Source organism: Triturus cristatus, chromosome 5_1 (assembly GCF_964204655.1).
Source record: "Triturus cristatus chromosome 5_1, aTriCri1.1, whole genome shotgun sequence".
Classification (NCBI taxonomy): Eukaryota; Metazoa; Chordata; class Amphibia; order Caudata; family Salamandridae; genus Triturus; species Triturus cristatus.
This window is the reverse complement of record NC_140587.1, coordinates 521,659,593-521,682,001: the sequence shown is the minus strand read 5'-3', so window position 1 is coordinate 521,682,001 and position 22,409 is coordinate 521,659,593.

The window sequence follows — 22,409 nt, the reverse complement described above, 5'->3', positions numbered from 1 at the left end:
TGGACATTGCAGTTTGCTATGGCTTAGTGGGAGCACTGCTCCCACCAAGCCATAGCAAACACTGCTCCGCTTCATACAAGTGTGAGCATGAAAATGCTCTCACTTGCACGAAGTACAGCAGAATTGCTTTTGGACAGAGGGAGCTGCATGTTTAGCAGCTCCCATTGTATAAAAGCAATGCTGGCTCCCACGGAAAGCCAGCAGGGACCGCAGGGGCCTTGAGGCTCCCCCCACAGTCCCCAACGTAGAGGCCAGTCCTTGTGGGTGGGGTCCCGGGGGCCAAAATCGGCTTGGGAGCGGGGCCACACAGCTGCCCGCCGATGTTTAAAAAAAATTAAAACAGGCCCCGGGGATGGGGTCCCCAGGGCCAAAATCGGCCCAGGGAAGGGGGCCATGTGTCCCCCCTTCCTTTATTAAAAAAAAATATTTAAAAAAAAGGAAAAGCAGATCCTCGGTGAATTGGGTTCCTGTGGCTGTAATCGGCCTGAGGAGATGCACCACATGGCTCGCCTCCCCATTTCATAAAAGATTAGCCCCGGAGGATGGGCTCCCCGGGGCCGAAATTGGCCAGGGAGGGGGGCTGCACAACCCCCTTACATAAAAGGAAACAAAAAAAAAGCTTGGCTCTTCAACGGAGGACCACCCTCTTTTTCCAGCACTCTGCAAACATGCCTCCTGGGGAGCTGCTGGTTGAGGGATGAAGTCTCTTTGGCTCCAGAGGGTCGTTGGGGGCCAACACACCCTCTTGTTACCTCCAGTAAGTCCCACACAGGGGGATTGCTGAGAGGTCATCAGAGGCCATGCCCCCTTTCTCCAACACTCTGCAAATGCACCTCCTGGCACACTACTGGTTGGGGAATTTTTTGAAGGAGCGTTTATTCTATTTGCTATGCAGGAGGGATTTCGCATTTGCTCAGATTTTTTTCCTTGCTCAAATTATATATGGGCAGAACTAAGAAACCTCTATCTTCTAATAAAGGATATTCTAGCGCCATATACACTCCCTGTACACTTTTGTCTTCATCCTTCATGGAAGGTTATTCTGTGTCTTCAAATTTGGCTCATTCTGCCTCTTCTCGTTGGTCAACTTCTACATCTTCTTCAATGAAAATGCATTCACCCTTTACTGCAAATAAAACACTCAAGCAAGATCCTGCTTCACCACCCAAGTCATCCTAACCTGTTTATTTGGACACAGTACTGGAGGAAATACGAGCATTGTGACAGTTCACTGAGGAAACTAATAATCACATTCAATTGCTTGACGACAAGTGGTCAAATGTAGAGGCTAGAATGTCATTGGTTGAACAGCAGGTCAGTAATTCATATGTCTCATAAAATTGTATCTTTTGAGAAAGAGGTTATTTTGTTAAAGAGTGATGCTGAGAATCTAGAAAATAGAAATAGGCGTAATAACCTCGCTTATATGGTCTTTCAGAAGGAATTGAAGGAGGTGACCCTGTTTCCTTCTTCACTTCATTTTTGCCTAAACTACTAGACTTAACTTCATCAACCAAATTAAATATTCAATGTGCACATAGACTGGGTCCTCGCCTGTCTTCATCTGTGTCTCCCATCAAACCTCATGGTGAGATTATTCTTTTTTGGGAGTTTGCATACCACCTGTTGAAAGTTTTACCTGCTGCTAAATCAAAAAAGCAGAATCTATGGTCTGGTGCAAAGCTTTTCTTGATCTTCCTCCTGTATTGCGAGCTTTAGGTGCATGCTATGGTCTATTCAATCCTCATACATTTAAAATTACATTTCAAAATCACTCTGTTACTTTTACTGATCAATTGGAGTTTATTAATTCTCGTACAACGTCTTCGATGGCTATTACGGGTCCCTCTTCTTCACGTTGACAGACTGCAATGACTCTTCATACTGGTTTCCTGTATCACTAACTGGTTTTTTCGCTCCCTCAGATAGATTATTTCAAGTGGATGGTTTGCCAAAGGCTCCAATGAATTAATCCTTTTTCTTTCCTCTTTATTTATTTTACAGGAAACTGGAAATTCTTTTGCGATCTTGTTTCTTTTTTCGCTGTTTACTGTCCTTCTCCAGTGTTGTGCTATGCCCCTTGTTGGTCGTGGTGTCTTCGTGTGTGTGTCACCATCCCGTTGTTCCTTCTATTTTTTGTTATATAAGGGACATATTTCAGTTGTCATGTTTTTACATGTACTGTCTTTTCTCTTTTCTCTTTCCTTTTCCTTTCCCTCTTTCCTATTATATTTGTAATTTCATTATTCTTTTACTGTTCTTCTTTTTCTTTTTTCTCTATTTCTTCTCCCTTTTATATTTATGCTCCTATAGTTGTATATATATTTTTGTTGGTTGTTCCATTCAGAGTTTTATCCTGGAATGTGAAAGGCTTTGTTAATCCTATTAAAAGGCAGATAATGTTATCTCATTTAGCTTCCTATAATCCAGATCTTGGTTTTCTACAATAGGCCCATCTCAGTTTGTGTGTCTCCTATGCTGAATAAGAAGAATGGAGTTATTATTTTATGCCACAAAAAGATGAAATGTTCTCTTGCTGCTCAAGAAACAGACTCTGAAGGTCGTTGATTAATTGTTAAACTGTTGATTAATAATATATCATTATCTGTTTTTAATGTTTATGGTCCTACCTTACCGTATTAGGATTTTTGGCCTATGATAACTAAAAAGTGTCTCCAATATAAAGCTGATTTTTTTCCTTTTAGAAGGTGATTGTAATCAAATTGTAGACCCTTTTATAGATCGTCAACCCCATGTTCATTTTATCTCACAAAACACATAAACAATGTCCCTCTGTTAGCTCTCAGACTCATTTATTAGATGCTTGGTGGTTATGTAATCCTACTGCAAGGGAGTTTTCTATTATTCTCTTCCAGATGGTTCCCTTACTCGTTTGGATCATATTTTTCTTAGTCATTCTCTAGCACAGAATCTCATTGCCTTTACTATTGAACCTATAGTCATCTCCAATCATGCTCCAGTTGTTGTAGATTTGTATTTACTCCCTGCCCATCCCAAATTGAACAGATGGCGGTTTAATAACTATCTTCTACTGGATCCTATTTTCACTACCTCATTTACTAATTTCACTAATTAATTAATACCTGCCCTGATGTCTCTCCCCAATTATTATGCAATACTTTTAAAGCAGCAGCCCGTGGATTTATTATTGACTTTGCTGCCCAAAAAAGAAATCCCTCGCTAATCAGCAGAAATCCTTATTAACTACTATTAAGCATCTTGAACATCAACTTTATACTTCATATTGTAAATCTAATTTGTAAGAGCTTGTTTGTGCCAAATTAAATTAATTTTAATAAACTTGAGGGCCTATTATGATGGCGGGCGGACATAGTCTGTCCGCCACCATAACGGAGCGCGGGACCGCCCACCTATGCTGTGGTGGTCCCGCCATGCACATTAGTGTGCGCCCGCCACACTGGCAAGTGCATTCTTTGACTTTTCCATTGCCAGTGAATCTGCTGGCTGCAGACCCAAAAAGAACTGTGCACGGCACTGCCATGCACTACATGGCAGGCGCCACGTGGTGCACCACGTGGTGCACGTAGTGCATGGCAATGAGGGGGTACCATAGGTACCCCCCATGTGCACCCCACACCCCCCTTCACCCTGGGGGCTCTCAACGGGCCCCCAAGAGCAAGGACCGTATGCCTTTCAATGGCGGCAACGCCACCATGTGAAGGCCATAGACCGCCAGCATCGTAATGTGGATGGCGGTGTCTCGCAGACACTGCCACCATATGCAGGCACTTTTTCCGCTGGTTGGCGGGTCGACCGGCGGAAAAGCGGCGAATAGTCTTCCCGTCCGGCGCCGACCCCCCAGCCATCCTGATGTGGCAGAGGGTCATGCTAGTGAGGATGGCGGGTGGACCACCCCGCCGGGCCGGCGGTGCCTACCGCCGGGCCAGCGGGGGTGATCCGCCCGCCATCCTAATGGGTCCCTAACTACGGATAATGCTGCTTGTATTTTACTCTGTAGTACTGCATGCTTTTATGGAGGGTGTAATAAATCTGAAAACATCTTGCAAATTATTTAAAAATGTGGAAGCAGCATTTTTCCATTGACTCTATCCAATCTTCTGATGGGACTCATCTATGTAAAGATCAAGATATCCCAGCAGAATTTTTATAAGACTCTTTATACACCTGAATCTCCAGTCGATTCGTTTCTGATTGATGCTTACCTTAATGTTATTCCCCCCTCTCCTCATGAGAACCTTAATTTTATTTCTCTGGAAAAGGACCTCTCCATTTTAGAGACTCTTAAGGCACCGCATTCCGTTAAGAAAGGTAAGCTCATGGTCCTGATGAATTTATTTACACTTCTCAGATTTATTGCTTACTCGACTTTTGTATCGTTTTCAGTTTTTTTATCACACCGGTGTAGCTGGACGTACTTTTAATAAAACGACCATTTGTCTCATCCTTAAAGAAGGTACTGAGCCCTCTTGTTGTAAAAATGATCACCCAATTTCTCTTACAAGATGTTTGCGAAATTACTTTCTCTTCGTCTTGAACCTTTTCTCCTTAAGCTAAATTATAAAGAGCAATCTGGATTTGTTAAGGGAAGAATGACCTCTGATAATTCCAGATTATTTTTTAACGTTCTGAACAAAGCTTCTTCTCTACTGTCTTCTCTAGCTGCTGTAGCTATCGAGGCTGGACAAGCTTTTGATAGGGTTGAATGGTATTTTTTATTTAAATCTCTTACTTGGCATGGCTTTGGTCCGAAAATGACATCACTTATTTCTTTACTTTATACAGCCCTGATGGCTTCTGTATTGGTCAATGGTTGTATATCTTAATCCTTCCCACTAAAACGAGGTGCTCAACAAGGTTGCTCTTTGTCTACCCTTTTATTTGTATTAGCCCGTGAACCATTTTTATCTCACATTCATGGAAATACTCTTATTTCTGGCTTTCATTATGGAGACCAGCATTTGAAACTTTCCATTATGCAGATGACATTCTGCTCTTCCTTTCTAATCCAGATGTTACACTCCAGCTTTGCTTGAGTAACTTTCTCTTCTGTCTTTGGTTAAAAAATTAACTATGATTAAACAGAGGTGCTACCATTACTAAATTTTGTCCTAAAGATTAATTATTTTTTAGAAAGTTTTTTTAATTAAACCGCTGCATCATACACAATCACAATAATACATATATCTTAATCTGGCGGTAGTAGGAAGAGAGAACAATGCAATTCCAATCATTGGAATGTTTCCTCCAGGGTCTGCGTGGGCCCAATTGCTGCCACTCACATGGTACTCCCATTCTCAGGCAGCTGCGGAGAAGAGGCACTCCCCACCCTGCCCCGGCCACTCTCACTGCTCAGTTAACGGGTTGCTTCAGCCTGCACCCCCACACTCCAGGCACAGGCATTGTCCACTCTCTGTGGCTGCTCCCCCAGTGGCCCTTGGAATTCAATCAGCGGGAAAGCTCCTCACGGAGTATCGCAGCGAAGGCCTCACCGCCGGCTGCGCAGAGTCAGGATTTCCTGGGCTTGTGTCCGCAACACAAGCAGTCCCCAACCCTGCAGGACACCCCGGTATGCCCCTTGCTGTGGTGTCATGCAGATTTAGTGCGGATTTCAGGAGGAAAGAGGATGGTCGCTATGGAGCTTTCATGCTAAGTGACCATCTTGTTCGGCACTTAGCCACGCCCCTCTGTCTTAAAGATTCTTATGACTTCACTGGCTTCCATTGGAACAGCTCTAAGATCAATATTTAGGCATTAGGATTACAAACTCCCTTACATCCTCCATTACTATCAATAGGAAGGAAATGTTGTCTAGAATTGATAAACACCTTTCTTCTTGGAGCCCCCTATTCTTATCTTGGTGGAGTCATCTTGATTCTATCAAAATAATGGTTACACCCATTTTGTGATATATCCTGTCTATGATTCCTTTTCATATAACACTTACTTATTTTAAACAAATTGGTTCTCTTCTATCTAAATTTCTTTGGAATAAGAAAAAGCATAGACCAGCACTTTCTCATCTTAAGAGACCCAGACTTAACGGTGGTGTTGATTTTCCTGACTTTCATATTTATCATAAGGCTTTCTGTTTGCGACAGGCTTCCTAATGACTTCTTCCACTCACTTTCCCTTTCACACTTCTTTGGCTGGATATTGAATGTTCTCTAATTGATCATTTTTCTATTCAAGAAGTCTTTCTTTTTTCTTCAAAGAACCCTTTTATATCTTCACCTTTACCTTTACTTACACATACTTATTCACTTTTGCAATCGTGTTATTTTTCACAAGATTCTACCCAAGATTTCTTTTTATAGGCTCCTCTCCAGTATAATCATCTTATTAATATCAATACTAGACCTTTATATCGGATACCTTGGCAACAATGGGGTATCATGTGGGTCTCAGACTTATTTCGAGGTATGTATACTCATTATTTTCCTCAATTACGACAGATTTTCAATTGACCATGCTACTTTCATATAAATGTTCTCTTCTTTCAGATCTTGTCTTATATATCCTTTATTCTCTTCCCTCTCATTCTTCTACTCCTTCTCCTGATTCCTCTCTTTTACATTAACTCAAGCTCCCTTATAAAGCTTCTTATTATTATAATACCTTCTTCCTATTGATTCTTCCCATTTCCTTTCCTTTTTTTCTCTCCTCCTTTTTATGTATGAAAAAATTGGAAACAGTTTATTTCCTTTTTCAATTAATATCTATGATATCATGATTTCATATGTAATATTGTTATTTATGCTTATGTATTTTTTTTCTTAATAAAGCAGATTAAACGGATTTTGTTTTTTATATCTGAGCCTAACTATAACATCCCGGTAACCTTGACTTTTTTTAATGAATTTCTACATTTTTTAAAATTCTATTTCCTAACTATAACGTCCCTGTAACGCTTGTTTTTTTAGTTAATTTCTACTGGTTTTTAGTGCTATTTCCTAACTATAACATCCAGTGGTTTTCACCTGTTTTTTTAAATATATATTGTACTATAATTTCCCCTATAAATAAGTTCAATTTAGTGAGATATATTTTTACAAGTATTACATTTTATTCACACATCTATTCTTATTATACATTTTAAAAGTAACAATTAACAAATCAAGTTAAGGTAACTTATGTAGTCTTTCTATAAATGCAATAAACCAAGTTTTTCTCATTTTTTTTACATATTTTATGGATCTCTAGTGCCACCACAAATTCGAAGAGGGAGACCATATGAGTACTTTATCCCCTCAGGAGAAAAGAAAGTTGAGAGGTACATGGGAAGAAGTATTCGCATGACAAATCCTCCATGTGGAAACATCTGAAAAACAATCATATCCAACAAGTTTTATTTGACTTGTGTGTAGGCCTGGGCATAGTTCGCAGAGTTTTGCTACTCGGAACTCCGCGAAGTTACACTCTGCGAAGTTCTGCGAGTGGCGGAGTGCAGTGCGAACTGCAGTTTGTGCTGGTATTCCTGCCGCTCAGAGAAAAATTCTACCCAAGCGGCAGCTCGCGCTTGCAAGCTCATTGTTCGCGATCGCAAACTTACCTTTCACGATCGCGAGCGGGGAAGAAACTCGGCTACACTCCACGAGCTCTGCTAAGTGCAGAGCGCAGAAAACTCTGCAAACTCCGTGAATGGAGCGAAGTTCACCGCCCAGGCCTACTTGTTTGTCATAAAAGCACAATACATACAATAGATACTCCATAAATCACAATAAAAACACATAATTTAAGATCCATGATTGGACACTTCAGATCTTGTATCACGAGTAACAATACAGAATAAAACACTTTAAAAACAGCTAAAAGAAAATGATAAAACCTATTCAAAAATTGCAATTCATTGTGTAAATTGATACTGGGCTACAAAGATTAAATCACGAGCATTTAGTACGTATTCACCTATTTCATATGTACTAGTTCAGGATCGAATAGACTAATAAAAACCATCACTGTGCATGGAGTGTCTGTGATCTAATAGCCCAAGCCTATCCCGGAAATTTTGCTACTGCAGTAACAATGGGGGATAAAGTGTTTGTGTGTAGTATTCTTTGCGTGAGCATTCCTAGTGGCACCCAGTGTCCTACAAATTGGTGTCAACCACAGTCGACGAGGGGCGTCAGATGCAGGGCAGATAAATAACAGATGGGCCAGTGACTCCAGTTGTGCCTTACAGGCGGGACAAACTCTATCGCCCGAAGCCACCGATCTTGCAGTATAGGATCCTATTGACAATGAACCTACTCTAAAATGGAATTATAATTTCCGATGATACAGTTTGGTTATTGTGCCCCAATACTGCTTGAAGATGATTTGACTTCTAAGAATATTCCCGTGAGTGAGGACGTGTCACAGTTTCTATAAGTGTTATGGGTCATCAGATCCCAATATTTTTCTTTTAAAATCTCCTTAGGAGGCAAGATAGCACGTGAATGGTTTTCCCACAATGTAGCCATGCCCTTCCTTTCTGGCACGGCTCTAACCATCCTTAACCATTTGATTTTATGAAAGCAATCTGCACTAATTAAATCTTTTAGGCCTGCAGCATAGGATATATGAAAAGATGATCACAGAGAGAGAAGGTGATGCAGCATCATCAGCAGCTGGGCTATTTGTGGGACCCTTACCAACCAAACAGATGGTTACCTTCTCTGCTGTTTTAACAAAACTGCAATACATGGTGACTCATTATGACAAATGCTGTATGCCAGTTGCACTAAAAATTTAATCTAAAAATGTCTGTTGCTTGGTTTATGGATGCTGTCAACAATCAGAATTGATATTTTTGCTTCACCTCACCATTCCACCTCCTATTCCTCTTGAAGACTGAAGCCAGTTGCTTCTTTCAAGTTGCCGTCCCTTACTCCTTTTACTACTCTTGCTATTTTTCTTCCATAACAAACAAGTAACACAAAAAATATAAAAACTTTTTGGAGGAACCCCCACCCAAAAAATGATTCATCTTGGCAAAGAAAGAGCTAACTAAATGTTTTATGTTTGTGTGCAATTGTGTGTTTAAGTGTTTGTGATTTGATAAATAATTTTATTAACAGTTTGATATCAGAGCAATACAAACAGTTTGTATACATATATAACACAAAATAAACATACCACTTAAAAAGAAGCATTAGTCAAATTAAAAAATATACATTTGTACTAAAACAAATATATCACTGGCAAACACTATCTATCCACCCCTATAAAAGATATTTAAAATCAGCAAGCATTAATTTTTACCTGCTCTTTGATCAATAGTTAAAGTACTAAAATCTCTCCTCAAAGTGTTTGCTATTTATTTCTATGTATACATGTATCATACCCCATGTCAGTGAAATCAAAGTAGCACTTATGACTACTATAATATTCACAAAGGGGAATAAAACTATAAAGTCTTAAAGAGGACACTAGCACATATTTTGCAATGTCATCTAGAATACTAAAGTTCAAGTGGATGTATAAGTGACTGTTTCAGTGTCTCAGTGAATGTTTGGGAGACTTTATGAATCTATCAGTGCTTGTATAAATGTCTCTCTGGGTGTGTGAGTGGCTGTGTGGATCTATGAGTGGGTGTGAAAGTGGTTGTGTGGGTGTGTGAATGTCTCTATGGGTTTCTGAATCTAAGCAAGTAGGTGTTTGTAAGTGTTAATGGGTGTTTGATTGAGTGTATGAGAGTGTGAGTGGGTGTATGAGTGGCAGTGGGGGTGTGTCAGTAGCTGTGTGAGTGACTGTATATGTGAGTTAGTGGGATGTAAATGTCTATGTGGGTGTGTAAGTGAGTGGGTGAGTGGGTGTGGGAGTGGGTGTGTGGGTCTATGAGTGGGAGTGAGAGTGGCTGTATGGGTTTGTGAGTGGGTGTCTGAGTGGATGTGTGGCTACGTCAGTAGCTGAGTGAGGGAATGTATGGCTGTGTTAGTGGAGATATAAATGTATGTGTGGGTGAGTAAGTGGGTATGTGTGTGAGTGAACGGGTGAGTGAGTGGCTATGTGGGACTGTGCATGGTTGTGAGAGTGGCTGTGTGGGTATGTGAGTGGGTGTCTGAGTGGCTATGTGAGTTGGTATATGGATATCCATATGAGTATGTTAGTAGGTATGTAAGTGATTATGTGGGTGTGTGAGTACCTGTGTGTGTGTCCTTATGGGTTTGAAAGTGGGTCTCTGAATGACTGTGTAGGTATGTGAGAAGAGAAGTGAGTATCTGTATAAGGGGCATATGAGTGGCTGTATGGGACTGTTAGTGAGTGCCTGACTGTGTAAGTGAGTTTATGTTTTTTTAATTGTAGTTCGGAACATCCTCACAATGTAATCCAACACTGGAAGAACTCATTTGTAAACCACATTACTCCAACAGATGGTGCCATTCATCTGTATAAAAAACATAAATAAATTAGTATTATAATTTATAAAATTATGAATTAAACTTAGAAATTTTAGCAATGCATAACTTTATAATGGCAATAAAGCACTACACATTTTCCATGCTCTAATGCTATGTAATAATAAAAATCAACATTTTGTTTTACTCTTCTCAGACTTTATATGTATACAACATAAATGATAAACTGTATGAAGAATCATCCTTGAGCATTGAGGTATAAGCAATCATATAGACTGTATTAAAAAAAACTAAACAGTATGCCCTGCAAATAAGCAACAAAACGCATTGCTATACTTGCAGGAATAATCCAAAGAGACATGTGTTTTTACAAATAATCTCTCAGCTACATTTCTGATAATACTGCAAGATCTGAAAACTTTGGGGGAGTCACTGGTTATCAAATAAACCAGCAAAAAACTGAAATTATGGTGTGGGACTCCCAAAGCAACAACCCTTTGGTAAAAGACTGAATAAAAATCTATGCATCCAAATACACAAGATATAGACAAAATTGCCCGGATAAACTTCAACAAGCTTGTTCTCGAAACCAGAAAGCTTTTAAAAATCTGGAAATCTCTCCCATTAAATTGTATAGAGAGATCTAACATTCTAAAAATGTCCATTCTCCCAAAATACACTTACATCTTCAACAATATACCATTAGAATTTGAAAGGGCCTGATTTAAAAACTACAAGGAGAGCTGAGTAGTTTTATATGGGTGGATAAAGCCGTGCACCTCTACCAGCCCCACTCATAGGGGGCTGTATGCCCCTCCCCACTCATAGCGGGCTGTATGCCCTTTACCACTACCCTCCCACTTATAGGGGGATGTATGCCCTGCACCACTAACCTCCCCACTCATAGGGGGCTGTATGCCCTGCACCACTACCCTCCCCACTCATAGGGGGCTATATGCCCTGCACCACTACCCTCCCCACTCATAGGGGGAGGGTAGTGGTGCGTTGGACAGGTAGGGTAGTGGGGACTGTGGCTGTGCAGAGGTAGGAGGGGTGAGGGACTGTTGGATGAGGGACACTGCTGCCATCTGTGTGGAGGCCATGGACTGATTGGACTGAATGGTCCGATGTAGGGAAGACATGTTAGATGAGATGCCCTCCATGAAGGACACCAGTTGAGTCAACAGAGTGGTGTGGGAATGGAGGACACTCAGCATCGCTGTCTGCCCTACATGGAGCTGCTTCAGTAAGTCCACAGACTCCACACTCAGGGCCACAGGGGAGACAGGGGCAGGGGGTGCGGTGCCTGGACCAAAGGAGACATGTTCCCTTACACGGGGGCCTCCATGGACATCTGGGATGGGAGCAGCTGGGAGGGTGGAGATGGTGGTGGTGGCGGGGACAGACTCGCTAGGTGTTGTCTGTGGTCTAAGGATACCCGCCTCCAAAAGGGAGTACTCACTGGAGATGCTGTGTTCCTCAGCCGAGGTGGTCGTAGCTGAGGTCTCCTCAGTGTGGCTCCCCTCTCCCTCCTTGCCACCGGGTCCCTCCAACTCCTCTGAAGCAGACCCAGTCTGGCTCTGTGGCTCCTCTTGGTCCATGGAGCTGTCTCCTCCAGTAGCCGTAGATATATCTGCAATCAATCGGGAAAAAAAGATCCACATCAGTCACCTGTTTCACCTGAAACATCACAGTCAGTACAGCACATCACAGAGGACGCCTTTGCATCAAGTGGCAGATATTGCAAAAAGTGCAGACATTTTTGGGAAATGACACCTGTCAGTCTGTCAGTCTTAAATTCCCCTCATATCCTTCCCCTCCATGGTCCCATCTGTCTGGTGCATGTAGTATGCCTCTTCTCATATGTGTGCACATGCACCACATAGACATGTCTCAGAACTGCAGAAATCGTGATTGAAATCTGCCAGTACACACATATCCCATCTCCTGCCACTGACTCAGTACATGTGTCAGGATAAGGGATGGCCAAAATCATTGTCAGTGAAATGGACATACTTCATTCACAAGCACCATGAGGTGCCCATGTCTTGATGGTCAGTGCCAAAATATAGTGCATGCTGTACAACTGACATTACTGCGGGATACACATCAGCAAGTGGGTTACCATGCTACGGCCCAGTATGGCTAAGCAGCCAGCACTGGCTTCAGTCTCAGGGGCAGTGCATCCAAATTTAAACAGTCTGCACTGTGTCACAATCATTAACATTTTTGACAATACAAGGCCTGCAGCTGTCAAGTGCACAGGTACCCCCACTGCTACCCACATCTTCAGGCATCTGATGATCACACGTAATACAAATGCAACAGTTGAGTGACTGCAAGCACGAATTAAGGCTGCCTGCACTGTGATGTATAATCCAACATTATGGACCATCAAGTGATTACACACCTATGCATTAACCCATTGTGATGATCCATTAGCCGCACCTCAGCTAGCTGCATAAACCAAAATGGCAAACACCACAGGAGTCTAAGAGGCTAGGCCACTCCACAATGACACAGAGGCAGACACCATATTCCACATTTCACAATGCACAAAATGTAGGCTGACACACAGGAGTAGAAGAACAGAGTGTACTTCATGTCCGGAGTAGGCATACCTGTCAAAGGAACATGTGCAATATGGAATTACCCTGGACACCAGGCATGTGTTCATGTATGTGTGAAACATATGATGTATATTCTTCTGATGGCCCCTAAATTGTCGTACCTGCTGCATGGCTGTGTGGCAAATAACCCTGGCACATATGGTGTGCCAAAACATAAATTGGAACACATATCAATTGCACACACAGAGTACATGTCTGATTTCTGGCAATGTGCAGACACATGGAAATCATTAGCCTCACTCATGAAGACAAAACAATGCACCGGTAGCAGGTGCTGTTCACAACCTTAAGTTTGGACAGCAGCAGGGACACACAACCCAAGTTACACATGTCACAGACTGAAAGGGGCACACCTGTATATCAGATGGGGATGGGCCATGACCTAATTTGGGCACATGACTCCTGTACAAGCAGACAGGAGATCTGTGGAAGTGTAACCAGGATGAAGGAGTGCAAAGAGCATGTGAGACATAGTACACAGAGAATGCATGCACTTACCCCCTCCTTGCTGCTGTCTGGCCTTTAACTGCCCATCCAGGTCCGGGAAGACCACTGCCAGAATCTGGAGCATGTGGGGGGTCAGTGTCCATCGTCTGCCCCTTCTGCGAGGAGGCGACAGCTTCAGCTGGATTATGGCAATCCTCCGGGTCCAGCCACGAAGGTCCTGCCACCTCTCCTGGATTACCAATTTAATAAAGAGTTTTTGTGGACTATCCAAACTTTTTTAACATCACTCACTTGCACCACATCTACACTGTCCTTTAGGGCCCTCAAACCCACGCACCAAACAGCAGGAACTAAAGATCTCTGCTAAAGAGCACCGTTTTGGGTGCCCGTCGGGCATTGCAGCGCCGGCCCGATGAGGAGCAAGTCCATATGATGAATCATGACACCTAGCTTGCTGGGTGTGTGAGGACTCTAGTTCCGACAAGGAGAATCCCCCTCCTCGATGCCTCATTCTCTTTGTCCGCCCAGTGGGAACAGCATACCTTTCTTATTTAGGACTGTTTAGGGCATGTGTGCTGGACCCCATATAAAGCCCTCGTGTCCTCCTATTTTGTTTCAGAAGCTCGCACGGGTGACCCCCGTGGGCCATTAGGTTACCATACAGTGTGTCATATATGTATTGGCCCATTTTCACATTAGACTCTATACCACTGAGTGGATAGCCGGGACTTCCGACCAGTTGTGGAGGATACCCCAGGATTGAGCTTCGATGAAGAAGCCATTGCCGATATTTTAAGAACAGCCCCTTCCCTCCTTGGGGCAGGGGCTGCTGTGGCCTCAAGGTGACAGTCTGAAGACTGGGCATCAATTGCAGCACTCAAGAGAGAATGATTAAAAGTCACTCTGCATGGGGATATCATGACAGAGTATTTACAAGCTAATATAGCACCTCATGGCCTCATTGTTAACATTCTGCCCAGAATTTTTCTGGAGGATGGGCCTTTCAAAAAAGATTGGTGCCAAGTGTCTTGGAAGTGCACAAAAGACCTGCTAGCCCTTATTATCAACACTGCTAAGAGGTTGGCTGATGCGCTTCTATCCAGGCTCCAGATAGCAGAAACTGCACTGAAATCCTCCATACCTAAATCAGCTTTTACTTCAAAGCTATGTGAAATTAACAACGAAATCGCTGAAAATAGGGAATATCTCCTCAAACAGAAGGTCACGAAACTACAGAAGGATGTAGCTAGGTTTGACAAGGTGAAAGTATACCCCTATCTCAAGGATGACTATACTGCACCCAGAAATAGTTACTCCTCTGATGATGTTTCGGACAACAGCAGGAGGTATCTGGTAGCTGGGGTTCCCACAACCAGCGTAGACCTAACTACCAACTATACCCCAACTATAACTGTGGTCTGGCTTTCCAAGGACCAATTGCACCACCCTGGCAGTACCCACTGTATCCTCAGGGCCCACCACAGTACTTCGCTATGAACAACCCCCCTTTTTTAGGCAGAGGCTGGGGCAGAGGAAGAGGGCGAAGAAGAGGAACACAGAAGGGAGTCCAATGGCAAGACCAGACCCCTCACACGGTAGAGACCAGGAGTATGAGCAGGGGGAAAAGAGCTTGATTGTCAACCTTTCCAACAGAAACCTGAGTGTAACAGAGAAGAGGGTCCTAGATAAAGGCCTGGGATTCGTCCCAATGCCCAAACTTGACAAGTTCAATGAGATGTGTGAGGTGCAAGCATTCTTCAGGAAAGTGCACCTCAAGGCCTTCTTTCAAGGCAGGGCTTCCATTGACCCCGGGGACTCAGGCCTATGCAACCCCTCCACCTTCACACCGAACAACAGTATGGTTCCACCAGAATTCTTAACTTTTGAGAGGGCAGTACTCAAGGAGTTGTCTGGATCCAACAGGACCACTCCATTCCACAACCTTTCCAACGAAGAGAGGGCTGCTGCCCAGGCATTGGCAAACAACACTAGCATTACCATTAAGCAGGCCGACAAAGGCGGTGCTACCGTTATTTGGCTTACTGCTGATTATGACAGAGAATGCAGATGACAGCTAGGGAATACCCTACACTACACACCGCTGACAGTAGACCCCATGCCCAGGCTCAAATCCGAGATTGTCACTATGGTCCTCGAGGCCGAGAACAACAGCTGGATCACTAAGAAGAAGGCGGACTTCCTCGTAACCAAAGATCCAAGAGTGGCCTTCTTCTATATCCTCCCTAAGATCCATATGAACACGACACTGGTCCCAGGAGGCCGATAGTGTCAGGGATAGGGTCATTACTGGAACCATTGTCCAGGTTCTTTGACCACTTCCTCCTGCCCCTGGTGAGGAAAATACCATCTTTTGTACAGGACGCTACAGACGTCCTTCGTATCATTGAAAACATTGTAAGCCTTGATGAGGTCAACCTGCTGCTAACACTTGATGTGGAAGCATTATACATTAACATTCCACAACAGGCTACCCTGAAGGCTGTCGAGGCAAGCCTGCTCAAGGAAGAATGAGACTCGCCAACCCCGGTGTCATTCATAATGGGTTGCGCCTCTTTAGCACTAACGGAGAATTACTTTGAATATGAGAAGCAACTATTCCACCTGTCCCAGGGTACTTCCATGGGGAGTACCTTCGCCCCCAGCGTGGCCTGCCTGTACATGGCGACGTTTGAAGAGGAGGTCATCATGAACCCCACTAACCCATATAGGACCAATCAGACACTATGGAAGAGGTTCATAGATGACATCCTCATATTTTGGAAAGGAGACAAGGATACTTGTGAGGCATTCTTCCAATGGATCAACACACAGAATGCCTTCCTCAAGTTTACCCACACCATTTCTGACACCAGCATCCCTTTCCTGGATCTGAGGATAAGACTGAATGACGAGGGGTTGAGTACGACCCTCTACAGAAAGGACACAGACAGGAACAGCCTTCTCTTGAATGATAGCCACCACCCTATGACACTTAGGAACAACTTACCATTCGGCCAGTTCCTCCGTATCAGGAGGAACTGTAGCACTCTGGCCGACTACAAGTCGGAGGCTCAACAATTACAACTGAACCTTAAGGAGAGGGGCAATCCAGCACGGCAGGTCAGGAACTCCTATAAGAGGGCCATGAATAACCCATGGGAATCCCTACTGCAGGTTACCACCAAAGAACAGACTGAAGTCCTCACGTGCGTCACCTCAAACACACCCCATTCCACCCAATTCAAGAGAATCATTAACAAGCACTGGGGTTTAGTCAACACAGGTGAAGTTCACCTCCCTAGACCCAGGTTTGCTTTTAAACGCACTCAAAATCTGAAAGACATCCTCATACACACCAGACCAAGGGCCAAGGAACAACTGACACAGAGGACCCTATGGGACCTCCCTCCTGTAACAGGACATTACCCCTGTGGGTCCTGCTCGGTGAGTGAACAAACAAAAGCAGTGAAGGATGTCCCTCTGACGGACACGTTCACATGGAAACTTATGAGGCACACCAACTGCAACACACAGAAGTGTATTTACATGCTGACATGTCCCTGTGACAAGAGATATATAGGGATGACAATGAGGGCCGTGAAGTTGCGCCTCAAGGAGCACAAAAGCAATGTGAGATGCATGAAAACCACCACCAGATTATACACACACTCCAAGGATCTCAATCACCCTGCAGAGTCCCTTACATGGGTGGTCTTGGAAGCACATCCCAGGATCACACAGCGGGCTCTATTCAGGATAGAACAGAGATAGGTGCATCGCCTCTCGACCAACCTTGATGGCTTGAATGAAGACATTCCATGGGCTTCCATGGTAGGCAGCTAGACGCACCAGTACAATACATGTGGATAGTAGCCCACCAGTGAACATGCACACCAGAGTGGCTAGGAGCATGATCACAAGCACTGCCCACCAGTGAACATGCACACCAGAGTGGCTAGGACCATGATCACCAGCATTTTTACATTTTTGATGTACAATCCCTAGGGTGCAGCCACCACTATGCAACTGTCTTCATAAATGAGCCCCACGTTGCTTAACTGCCCACTTAGGTTTTAGGGAACAATAGCGCTCTCAACACGCCGCTATTGACTTTAATGGGAGCTCGAGCATACCAGTGACTATTATGACCAGCACTACAACATTCACTACGTACAAACCCTAGGGTACCGCCACTACAGGACATTAGGCCTTGCACGCGATTCCCACGTAACTTTCCAGCCCGTGTTGGTTTTTAGAATCAATTGCACCTGTGACACTCCGCTACTGAGGTGTATATTGGCGTAAGCTTACCGGTAAATATATTGACACTTAAAGGGATCCACCTTGAGGGTACCACTAACTGCAGCACCTCAGGCCTGGAACGTCTGTTTATATGCCCGTATTATTATGGTGAAGCAATGGCGCTCAGCACACATGCCAGCACTAACTAGACTGCCAGCCCGATAAGGCCTATGGACACTGTAAGATGGCCACGCACTTTCCGGATGGTGACATCTTGCTTGATCCTGAGACTCACGCACAAGCTACCCCCCTGCACCATGTGACATTATACTGCATGATGTTAACCCCAGACACAACGTGCCACAGGGAACCTGGATTGCACTTATAACCGGCGTTCGACAATTGTCAGTAACAGAACTCATGATGATGTTAAGGTAGTCCTTCCTCCATATCTCATGTTTATTTATGCACGTCATTGTTGTTTTCACTGTTCGTGTGATCAAGACATTTAGTTGTCGAAACGCGTAACGAGCAATAAATTAGCTTCTTCATAAGCATTTTCCTTCGAGTGTGCGTGTTATTGGAGATTCGAATACGAGATATATATATATATATATATATAAAAATAATTAAATATGTATGGTTAATTTTTTTTATGTTGCATTTATTATTTATCATTTTGTAAAACATTCTAACTATGTTTTTATTAATTATTTTTTGTATTTAGTAAACTTTATATTATTTTTAAGACATTTTAAAAAAATCCAATATTTTATACAACGATATTTTAAACAACGATTTTTTGGTTTCGATATTTTTGTACTTACCTTTGTAAGGATAGGATGTCAATATTCTGTCCATCGATATTCTAGACTCGATAATCTTGTAGGTCGATATTTGGCCCGTCGATATTTTGTCAGTGATCAGTAACCAGCAATATCTTACTCATTTTAAATTGTTTGTTTCTTAACCACCTCCTTCTCCTCTTTGAAATTCCTTCCTTGCAACAGCATCACTACACTGCTTTGAAACTTTCCACTGTGGACAAATGAAACGTTTCTCATAAACTAGATACTGTCCTAAATAAGGAGCGTACAGAATTCGTATTCGGTTGTATTATTTAACACAACTTAAGCCTGAGTTTACTCTGCTCTCATCAAATGCAACTAGATGCAAACCAGACAATGTCTACACTCAAGAAAAGTCACATATGACATACCTTCCTTAAACACTCTATTACCAATATTAATAAATGCTGCATGTAAGCTTAAACCTTCTGATTTATGTACAGTAACGGCATATGCTAGAGAAACTGAAAGTATTTCTGATGAACATATAAATCTTTCACAAGCAAAAAATCTGCAGTGCATTTTCCAATTTGCTTTGCATTGTCAATCTGTTCAAATTTACTAACAAAGTATTCCATCTCATTTCTCTTAGGAAGATTTATAAAATCCACAACTTTACCCATAGCACCATTAACCAAACCTTCCTCAACATTTACATTTTGGCGCAAAATCACCCTGCATAGACTTAAACACTTCTCCAGTCCTGCAGTTAGTGAAACAGATTTTTCTAATGAATCCAGTTTTGCTTGTACCCTTTCAATTAGAAATACAATGACACCCTGGTGGTCCATGTTATCAATTGCCTTTGGTTGCAAAATGTCTTCTTTCTTCAATTCCCGTAATTCATTGTTGAAACATGCACACTCCTCCAATGTAGGCACTAGGCATACAAAATTTTTATCATCTATAAAACTCAACATTGGCTCTGCTGCTTTCTTCATTGTTGAATACAATTTTTCAACAAGACGACTTTCTAAAACACATCTTCCCTCTTTTGAAAGAAGACCTATTCTAATATCTTTCAAAATATTACCATATTCAATATCAGATGCTTGTCACATATTCCTGATTAATTCTTTGTATTTGAAATGTTACCAAATATTCACAATTCCAATGCTTACCACAGAATTCCTAGGTTCATCATGCAGCAGTGTTTTGAACACAGGCTGACCCTGCACAGGAGTAAGTTGCAGCAGATCTCCAAAAACAATCAAAGGTTTTCTTCCAAATAAGAAATTATAATCCATTCTTGCATTCTCAAAAGCTCAAAGGCAATCATTAAGTTTGAAACCATGCTCATCACTGATTAAAAGTTTAAACTTTTTAAACACTCTTTTCACTTTCTGACAAGCTTCACCAGATACCTTTCAGTATTCCAGTTGTTTTCTTGTTCCACAAGCAGCATCCAACGTTGATGTAAAGTAATACCTTTGATATTATGCAGAGTTAATCCAGAAGGTGGTGTAACCACACATGATAAATTACACTCTGCAGTCTTTTGTAGAAAAGCAGTAAGAACTTGTATTAGAAATGTTTACCAATACCCAGTTGACCACTGACATACAACAGTAAAAGTTTAAATGTTGTGCATGCACACACTTTCTTGTCATGAAGCAATCAATGTTCAACTGTATCTTTCACCTCCATATATTTTTGCATTTGCTCATCATATAGTTGTGCAACTAAATCTGCCAAATCAATTTTTCCCTGTTTTACTTGCTCCATTGCAGCCTTCACCTCACCCATTGCATAAGCAGCCTCATTTTCGATTATTGTCTGTCAAAGGGGGTCCTGACCTTGAGGTGCTGAACTTTGGCTATTTTCCACCTCTCCTTAGCCACCTCAGCAGCAATTGTATTTTACTGTTGAATTTCATCATTCAACATTTTGAAGTAGTTTGCAAATACTGAGCAGTCAATGCCATTCTTTGCAGCATTGAAAGAGTCCTCGTAGCAGTCAAACTGCCCTAGTAATTGTGTTTCACAACACCAAGGATTAAACAGCTGCAAAACTGCCAAACAGAAAACCACTTTTTTCAGAAGCCTGCAAACTCAGTTTTCTATAGTTAATTATAGTGACTTTGCTATGTCCTACCCCAAACACGCATTGCGACCAACTTCTTCAAATATACCTTCATCTACATTTTCTGTCACATGGTTCCTATATGAATAGTACAATAGTACTTCATATGGACAAACATTTTCAAGATGTACACTTCTCTTTTGATTGTAAGTGTCCAACATGTTTGTTTTTACAATGTCTGCACTATCTGGTTCAAGTTCAGCAAGATATTGAATTTCTGGAAAAGATTTCAAAACTCTGTTTTCAGTTGATGCTAGGCCTAGACTCACCCAAATACATCCTTTCAACTTCAACTAAACTAGCATAACAAAAATGATTGCAACATTCATAGGATCCAATTTTCCTGTGTGAAAGCATCTTCAAATTGAAACTGTACACTTTTTTTGTTAAAGACTTTTCAGCAGAGCTCTCTTCCTACACATCTTTCATCTCTGTCTTCTCAGATTTTATTATGTATGAAGTAACATAATGAGCAACAGCTATAGAGCTGTCTACACAAATTGAATATCCATATTGGCATGCCACATGTTCAAGATTACAGGATTATAGTCATTAATATATTTCAAATCACGTAGGGGCAGATTTACAAGCCCCTTGTGCTAATTTTGCGTCATTTTTCCCATGTTAAAAGTGACGCAAAAGTGGCGCAAGGGGCTTGTAAATCTGCCCCATAGTTTCTTCAATCTTTCATTTTTGTTACACCACTCCTAAATTATCGCAATTTTTAATTCTTTCCATGTTTCCTGTAGAGAAGCACACTTTGGTAGTTTTTTTTCGTACAACTGCAGAATCACTACGGGGGTCAGCGTGACCCCCAGAGTGAATTTGCAGCAGATACACTGATCCACATCATCCATTATAAGCATTCAACAATCTGCTGTTAATGCCTTTCATTTATATTTTATTTTGAAAAATATTGCCAATTATAAGACATACACTTCTTAGTGAGCAATTTATGTACACCAATCTGCTTTTCAGTTTCACGCTGCAGTCTTTTTGGTCCCTTCCCCTGCACTCGTTTAGCTCTGTTTCCATAGTAACCATGTTTCCAATAGTCTCTTCCTACCAGTATGTCAAAAATTCACAAGACTTTCTCTCAAAAGCATACTAGCTTCACGTTAACTGTAGGTGTGGTTGACTGTTTGCAATTCAAAGCATATCCCAAACAACATATTTTTTTAATTTTTCCAAATCGAATCACAGAGTTAATTACTTTTTTACATAAAGTCACTACCTAATTTTAGCACCATGCACATCTCCACCTTTAATTCAAATATGTTCTTTTATATTTTAATTGCTGTCCTCCATTCTATCTGTCTTTCATCTACAAAATTGCCTCATTCTGCTGCATCCTTTTCCTGTGTGCTATTCCTGCTTGTCTCCAAAATGGTGAGAGTCTGGATTCTGGGCCATAGTTTTGTGTTTTGGGCCAGAGAGAGTACCAGACAGAGTGGAATTGACAGGGACCTGGGTTTACATGACTTGGGTTTGCCAGAGAGCGTTAAAGTGGAATCAACTGCTTCCATTGATTACAAATCATTGCGGATTGCCAACATCCAGACCAGATGATTGTGCACTCTGGTGGCAATGACCTAGGCACAATTACTGGGGTAGGACTGGAGAGCCAAATGAAGGATACCTTGGTAAATTAAAGCAATTTTCTCCACATACTGCTTTAGTGTTCTCCAACATTTGCCAAAGACAGGAGTGGCAGTGGCCAACCCAATATTGTACGCAGATAAAGCAAACCATGAAACATGTCAATAAAGCTGTTTCTGCATTTCTCTGAGACACCACAACATGTCCATTTCACAAACACA